The following is a 9,534-nucleotide window of genomic DNA, read 5'->3' as shown; positions in this document are numbered from 1 at the left end:
TCGTGCTCTCTTTTGCAATAGATATTGTCAGTACCACAGTAGTGCCTACTGATGTGATGATTGCTTCATGATATTGACCAATTTTTATCAGTGAAGCATACATACGGAACCGTATAGGGACTTTATGTTAGTTTGTTAGCAATGCTTAAGAAAACTTAATTAATACAATATCACGCACTATATTGCATTTAATTGTTTTCATTTAGATAATTTACTAACTTATCAAAGATTTAACTCATTTATATATGCCAATATAATTTCTCATTAATTTTATGGATGTAAAGTTAAATATCTTTATTTCTAAAATTTATTAAGTTGCATTAAATAAAACACTATAATGTTAAGGAAACTTAATTAAGGATATTTCATCAATTATACTGTTTTAAGTTGTTTTAATTAAGTTTATGTATTAACTTATGATAGATAAATCCAACTTAATTATGTCATTTTATTTTTGTGTTGATCTAAAAAGTATAAATTTAAAACCTTTATTTCTAACATGGCATGACTAAAGCAAGTTAACTAAAATGGTGTATATATATACAGCGAAACTTTCCAACGCATCCATTCTTGGGGTAGCAACAGCATTTCAATTCGACGAAGACGCCATACTATGTGACTTGATAATGGCTATTCACATGATTCAAATGGTAAGTCGATTAAAAGTAAACCACATCTAACTTGACATTCAAAAATCAAAAATTAAGAAATCACAAAAATGCACTGCAAAACTGAAGAAAACGCACGAAGTGAAAGTGAACAGATTACTATCTGGTTTCATATGAAAAACTGACAAGCTTTTCATTCATGTTGAACATATTATGCCCCAAATATAGTGGGTGGTATGATCTGCTGTATTGGAATAACCTGGTCCATCCGACCAAATTCCGTTGCAATGATGTCTGCAACAAGTGATCTAGTCAATATATAGCTTTATATTGGCGGGAAATATTTGCAAAGAGATTTAGGTTACTGTCCGACATCGACTTCTCATGTTTTTTTTCTCATTTGTATTGTATAGAAAACTGAACAAAAATTTTTTTATCGAGCCATCGTGCGAGTTAAATTGCGTCTCGAGGCTAGTATATTTGCACAAATACCCTGACCAAACGTACGCTATCTGTTTAATTACAACTTATATAAGTATGGAGCCTTTTCATTGGTCAATAGACGGTGTATTTTTTGCACATGTTCATGAATTTATTCCGCTGCAAGGGTAGTACTTCATTTGCCACAGCGGTATAACCCGGGTTAGCCCGGTTGGTGCTTCAGGTATAGGCACAATCGCTTCATTTTCTTAGAAATCGGCCGCCGACGCATATAGGCGAACGCCGCCCTCGCCGGTCTTAACTAACCGGCAAGTAATCAGCCGGTTAAAAAAGTATGGCTGAAAGCGTAATGTAAGGTAAAATGTTGGAATTGAAAGATTGTAACATTTTTCATATAATGTTATGCAATGGACCACTATGACGATAGTAAATTACTACGCCATAATTTTTTTTTCAAATTTATAAATTTATCTCGGAGAAATGTTTTTAGGATGAATACGGCCTCGGAAAAAAAGTTGTATATAAAACAAAACATATATTTATTATTAACAGGTTCATTTTTTTCATATTTCCCAGCTTAGAAAGCAAAAAGTATAAATTTGAACTTCGGTCGCCATCTTAGCCGGTTCAACTCGTTTTACTTTTCAGCCACATTTAACACGGTAACGTGATAGGGCCTACCGCGCATAGACAAAACAAGAATGAATGAAGCAGCCCCAAATGTAAATTTGCATCGATTTTGACGTCACCGAAGTATTTGCCAAAAATAATGGCACATGTTTACCCTTCACTGAAACGCTTGTAACGAATTTCTCAAGGGCTTTTTCTTTTGGTCATTTGTGCTTTTTGATGATTTTTTGTGTAATCATGGACAGTCTATACTAAGTAGTATTCGCGGAACAATGTTATGGGATTCCTGACGTCATGCATTTTCAGCCTATCATTTACGGAAAATTGGCCTAATCGTTTGCACTGCCCTGTGATGACACTGTATTGGATGATAATGCAGATCAATACACTGAACAAACGCTTCACCAAGGAGTTTAGGCAATTGATATCCTTGGTTACAGGACTAAGCATTGAAGACTTTGGTGTAGTACAAATGCCTGATGAGGCTAAAACCTTATATCGTCATCTCATATCTTTGATGTTGCACTTCATTTTTTCTTAGCTTCTATTAAAATATACTTTGAAAAACGAACTCGCCTTTGACTTTTAGCCTATTTATTAACAATCATCCTCGAAAGCCAGGAGTGCCTCCGTCAAACACTCCTTCATAACCCTGGATCAAATCTCTATCCAGAGCTGGGAACAGTATATCTAACATTATATATGTTCCTAATCCAGAGTTATCGGTCCATACTCTCCCTTTCCGAATAGTATGGACCGGCAACTCTAGTTAGAGATTGCTCTGGGTCAATTGAAACAATTTTCTTCATTTTAGGAACATTTGTATCGTTGACGCTGATTGGTCGCATTACACTTTATTATGCGTTATCTATAATCAATCTTAAGAAGAGAATATTATTTTGTTGTTATTCACTTAAGGCTTAGTTAGCCCTTACAATAAAAATGAAAAATATTACTCAAATATAATTTATCATTTTCTTAACTATTACTCAATCGGTAGTTCTTGTTTTATTATGTTGCTATGGATATTTAAAATTCCCTACAGGATACCGCAAATTCCGGCAAAAATTATAAATTTCGGAACGGTAACGTTCTCCAGCAGAAACGGCAAAAGCTCCAATTCACCTAGGAGTAGGAGTGAGCTACGAAAGCACCCATGAGTTTCCAGGGATGATCTATGGAATAACCTAATAGAATTGTGAAGTAACATTTACTATGACACTTGTAAAAAACCCAGGAAATCTGTCCACACAACACATTTCAGAAACCACAACTCTGTTACCTGTCAGTCCAACCCAATGATTGCTTTCCAACTTGTTAAGCAGTGCATTTCTGCAAATGAAAGAATAAACTTAGTTGTCATAGCTTTTTAGATATACAATTGCATGGTATAAACATAATAGGTTGTCAGATTTTAACTGTTTATTAAATGTTTTGGGGAGAGTAGATATTGGCATGTTAGTCATTAAACAAGATATTTGCTAAGGTTTTTAACTACTTAAAATAAAATGCAGCTTGATCTTTAGTAACTGTTCAAGTTTCAAGTTTATTGGATACTCTCAGACATTGTTAACAATGTAAAAAGAGGATAATAAATGCAAGTATTGCATGTACAATGAAAATAAAGAAAGACAGTTTTATTATTTATATATGAATTAAGGATTTCAACAAATGCAGTCACATAATATAAATGATGGACGATATTTTGACAGTTTAGTCAGAATTTAGTTTTTGCTGGTTAATGGATGGGTGTAAGCTGCAGATGATATGACGTTGCCTCCTAACTATGTACCAACCTTAGGGTAGGAATATTTTAGAGCGCAACTACTAAGTGTATATATGGATATATCAATTTGAAAAGGATCTAGATCTGTAATAGCTAGGAGATCTAACTAATAAATAATGCACCTCTCTTTATAAGTGGGGGATTAAGGCCATACATCTTATAAGCGTTCGGTTTAGTGGTGAAATATGCTAGGATATACTTGTTTCAAAATATTACAACATGCTTGTTCACGTCGTCTTCCATGGTATCACTTAAATCATCAATTCAGGGGCAATAACCCATAAATAGGTTACCCGATTCAGCTGAAAATTTTAGGGCAGTTAGGTCTTGACGTAATTAACACATTCACATCTTGTCAGATTTGCTCTGAATGCTTTAATTTTTTAGATATAAGCCAAAAAAATGTACTTTATCCTATGTTCTATTCCTAGCCATGGCGGCCATGTTTTCTGACGTAACTTGGTTCAGTCGTTCAGAGGAGAAGATTTTTTTAAAGTAAGCAATCATGATGAAAACATTGTGAAAAAATGTCTTTAAAGGGCAATAACTCCTTAAGGGGTCAATAGACAATTTTTGTCATTCAACTTATTTGTTAATCGTACTTTGCTGAACAGTTTTGCTGTTTACAGTTTATCTCTATCTATTAAAATATTCAAGATAATAACCAAATACTACAACATGTCCTTAAAAGGGCTAATTTAGTGGCATCAACCCAACAATGGGTTGTTTGATTTGTCTGAAAATGTCAAAGCTGATATATCTTGACCTAATGAACATTTTCACCATATAAAATTTGCTCTAAATGTTTAAGTTTTTAAGATATAAGCCAAAAACTGCATGTAACCCCTATGTTCTATTTTGAGCCATGGCAGCCATGTTTTTTGACGAAACAGAAAATAAAACACTAGGTAAACTTTATTCTAGATACCCTTAGGATCATTCAGCTTAAATTTTATTGGAATTGGTTCAGTAGTTTCAGAGGAGAAGATTTTGAAATAGTTTACACCGGACGACGACGACGACGGACGATGACGACGGACGACGACGACGGACGCCAAGTGAAGGCAAAAGCTCACATTTCTTTTTAGGAAAGGTGAGCTAAATATCTTCCTTACCCTCCCATCTCACCGTTTAAATAGAAAATATAATGACAGCGATGTTTTTAGACACATCTTTACTGTGGACACTGTACTAACTGAAATCTGAGATAAGTTTTAATTAGTAAAATGTCCCTTTAAATGATCGAATAAACGTCACCTGCTTTTCGAGAAACAACAGCCGTGTTACTCATAATATCATAAATGGTAAAGCAACGGAAAGTAAACCTCAATGTATACAAGAAAAAAATATTCCGTCATTTTTATGTTGTTGTATTTTTAGCATTTTAGCTAAGCATACTCCAAGAGCAAGTGAGCTATCGTCATCACTAGGCGCCCATCGTCCGCCCGTACTCCCATTAACTGTTTATATGTTTATCTCCTTTTTGAGAGCCTTTGAGCAGAATTCAACCAATCTTGGCAAAGATGTTGCCCATGAGTTTATTCCGGAGAAAAGAATCTTTGATGCTCATACGTCAATAACATGGCCACCATAAGACTTTGAAGTTTTTTGATTGGTTCAATTTAAAAGAAAATTTATTTTTAAAAAATCATGGAAGGGATTTCAGAGAAATTTACTATATATGACCATTTGAAGGTCTTCAAGTGTAGTTTTGAGCCGATTGGAATTTCAGAATGGCTGCAAGCGGATGTAAAAATTTGCAGTGAAACTAATCGGAAACACTTTCGTCTTCTTGAAAGCCACTGAAAAGAATGCAACCATACTTGGCACAGATTATGGCCATGCATTCCTTCATGCTGAGTGTAATAATAACAGAACATTACCGTCATGGGACTTTAATCTTTCTACTAGGTCAAAATTAAAAAATATTCTTCTCAAAAATCATTGAAGCAGTAGGATATCAATGGAACTTGGTTTATATGATAATTTGATACTATGAAAGGTCCAATCATGGTAGAGTTGGCGCTGATCGGAAATTTGAAGTGACCAACAGCAGGGGGGGGGGGGTGATTTTGCATTGAAACACTATTGGGGACAATTTTCATCTTCTAAAGAACCATTAAACAGATTTTATTCAAACTTAGCACAGATGATACAATTGAAGTTCATAATGGGAAATTTAACATTGATGCTGATATGTTAAAACACATATCCCCATGCAGCTTGAAAGATTCAATGAAAGGTTTTAAAAATAAGCATAAGTTTTCTATAAAGGTCCTTTACACCAAGTGTAACTATGGTGCCGATTTGAGGCAGAATTCAATTTTTTCATTGAAACTAGCAATTAACCAATCATTTATACCCTACAAAAAGACCAAGACGGCCCCTAGCATCGACTTAAGCGGTACTATTGATAAACATAAACCATAATGCACATTCTTGCTCCCCACCCGCCGCGGAGTGCTAACTTGGGCGAAGCTTGTATAGGACTGTTTGCCAGTCGAATGCACCAGGGATACCAGGAAAGTGCAGTTATATTTGAAAAAAAACATCGATCGCCGCTAAAATATGATTTGAAGCCACACATTTCTGGAACGGTCAATGAATTACAAAAAATATAATTATGGGCAAGGTTTGCGCACATATATGTGTCATACATTGCCCAACAAAACACCAATATACATAAAATATTACAACAAATGATAGAATGCACGGGGCAAATGGCCAACAAAAGAACTTAAAACAAATGATAGACACCACGGTGCATAACTTAATATATGTAAGAAAACCTAGCAGTTTTTTAAAAGTATGAAAAGGGAAAATACAAAACAGAAGATCAGACCAATATTTGAAGAAATTAAGAAAATATTGAATAGCCAAACATTAAATTTTGAAGGTGTATTAGTATGAGAAATTCTTACATGAACAAGTACACCATAACTGTATCAGGCTATTTCTTACATTATTCTGTTTTTATTAGCTATGTGTAGATATTGTTGATTCAAAAACTCTTCATTGTCGGTGTTTGATTTTTTAACTGGTGTTTCTAATTCATTCTCCAAATCTATGATTTCTAACATAAAGCTTCAGTTTTTGGAAATTAAAACCGACGATATGATGCCTCATTCTATTCGTTGGTAGTTTTAAGTTGTTTTGTTTCCTAAAGAATTATAATTGTGCTGTCTTTTTGAGAGTAAGTAACACGATGGATGATTTCATTTGCCCGGTTTTTAATTTGACCGACGATTCATTCCTAGAAGACGAAAAAGTTGTACGTGTGGTTAAATTTGACTGAGAGAACACAAATAAATCGGGACAATTTGTATATTATACATTTTCTATGCATCTGGAGTCAAATTTATTGAACTACAAGTAAAACCATATACCGAAATTATGTTAATTTATTATATATCAACAGCAACTCAAATTATGTTGCGTGCGTTTTGCATTCACACAAAATAGCGCGGATTTGCAGTATAGTTATATATAAGAGTAGACTTACATCCCCTTTTTCCCTATAAATTTGAAACCCATAAAATTATGATTTATTCACATGATATCTGGTTTTTGTACACAAATAACCACAAAAGCATTTCGCGATTTTTTTTATATTACAGTCCCAGGATCTTTCTATCATGACGGGATACTAAAATTTTCTGATTTATGCCATATTATAAAATTTAATTTTTATTAATTTATACTTTTTTGAAAAATATAAAAATGAAAAGACTTAATTAACTTGGATTTATCTATCATAAATTAGTAAATGAACTTAATTAAAACAATTTAAAACACTATAATTGATGAAAATTCCTTAATTAAGTTTCATTAACATTATAGTGTTTTATTTAATGCAACTTCATAAATTCTAGAAATAAAGATATTTAAATTTACATCCATAAAATTAGTGAGAAATATTATTGGCATAAATAAATGAATTAAATCTCTTATAAGTTAGTAAATTATCTAAATTAAAACAATTTAATGCAATATACACATGTCATGCATAACATTGGACTAATTAAGTTTTCTTAAGCATTGCTAACTAACTCATATAAGGCCCCTAAACGCTTCCGTACATACTACTTACAAATGTTTTTGAGAATGTCAAAGCAAGGTAATCTATCGTATTCTTTTTTTATTTAATTTTTCACTGATCACATGAATTTACTATGGTCCATTTAACATTATAGACAGGTATTTCAATCAGCGGATTTGACACTTACTATTAAATACTTTAAAATTATATGAAGATTGATATATGTATTATATATATTATATATAAATAAGAAGATGTGGTATGAGTGCAAATAAATCAACTATCCATCTAAGTCAGACTGTTTAAAAAGTATGCAATTATAAATCAAAGTACGACCTTTAACACGGAGCTTTGGCTCACACCGAACAGCAAGCTATAAAGGGACCCAAAAAGACTAGTGTTACACAATTCAAACAGGAAAACCAACAGTCTAATATATTTAAAAAAAACGAGAACCGAGAAACACTTATGAACCACACCAACAAAAGACAACCACTGAACAAGAGGCTCTTGACTTAGGACAGGTGCATAGAAATGCAGCGGGTTTAAACGTTTTAACAGGCTATTATATTGACGAGTCTGGTCTTACTTTGTTGAAGTTAAATGCATACTGATTGTTTTTCAGACTCGTGTTGATATATGGAATAATGTGATGACTGAACACTATAACACACTTTCTTTTGTTAAATATTTAAATAATTCAATTTAAAGTTTAACCGTGGCAGTGAACAAGGACAAACAATTAATAAGCCGGACCACAACTATAAATAAATGAAAAATATATTAACTCAACCATTAAGTAAAAATGATAAACATTTTTCTATATAAGAGACACCAAGAAGATAAAAGAAACAATCAAAGCCGTTTACGTTTGAAGTTAACTCAATGCGTTTAAAAACAAAAGTTTCCACAAATACACAATTTTGTCAACTACTGTAGATTCATTATTATTCGTTGGATACCAATTTTCGTGGGTTTTGTGGTAACAGGTGAACCACGATATTAACTGTGCAACGAATAACAAACTTTCATTAGGTTTGTATGCTGTATTCGGCAAAACTACGAAATAAAATAACCATGAACATGTAAGTCTGTCTTAATCCACGAAAATTGGTACCCACGAAAATAAACGAATCTATAGTAGTACAAAAATAAACGAATCTATAGTAGTACAAAATATAGCTTTTTTATCATACCGATACAGAGTCATTTGCTATGTTTGGATAGTACCAACGGATATATTAGTCTAATAGGAAAATATTGTGTAAAGTAATTTGTTGGAATTTTAACTAATATTCTGTCCGCTTCAAACACGTTTTGTTTTGGGGTTTATAATCACTTATTATGACGATAATCAAGTCATATACCATTTTTCATTCAGGTTTAATTTTGAAAATATTTTGTATTTCTAATTTCTTTTACTGCATTCCTATTATATGCATTAACTAATATATATTCTATGATTGACATTTTACGATCAAATAAATTAAGCATGAACAATTCAATTTGATTGTTCTAAAAACCATGCATGTTTTTATTAAGCTCCATTGACCATTCTGAATATGTACCTATCTGAATAAAACGACAAGCATATTTTTTAAAAACTACTTTTAACTTGGTATTAAGCAAATTATTGATTTGATATGATAGGATGAAACGACAATGAGTACGATCATTCTTACTGTCTCGTTGTACAAAGGATTTTAGGATTAATTATTCTTAAAATGTTCAGTGAAGTTGCAACATTTTATTTGTGATCTTTCCATTTATTGTTAATACATAAATTTGGTTTATTCTAGCAAAAGGTAAGAATTTAACGTTTTTAGCGATTAATTTATTAATTTATAACTGTTTGCGACCGTAGATCTGCTTTCCTGGGGTAACCATCATCGAAAACGATAAAAACAAAAAAAACGAAAACATGAATGGATAGGTATTTAAATACGTACAGTATGAAAAAAAAAAGAAAAATAATAGCTAAATTCAACATAGATAAATTTTTTTTTACTGAAGGCGTTGGGAGTTTTGTT

This window comes from Mytilus californianus, unplaced genomic scaffold, assembly GCF_021869535.1.
Source record: "Mytilus californianus isolate M0D057914Y unplaced genomic scaffold, xbMytCali1.0.p SCAF_6, whole genome shotgun sequence".
Lineage (NCBI taxonomy): Eukaryota > Metazoa > Mollusca > Bivalvia > Mytilida > Mytilidae > Mytilus > Mytilus californianus.
The sequence above is the reverse complement of the archived record's forward strand: the minus strand, read 5'-3'. Positions refer to the sequence as shown.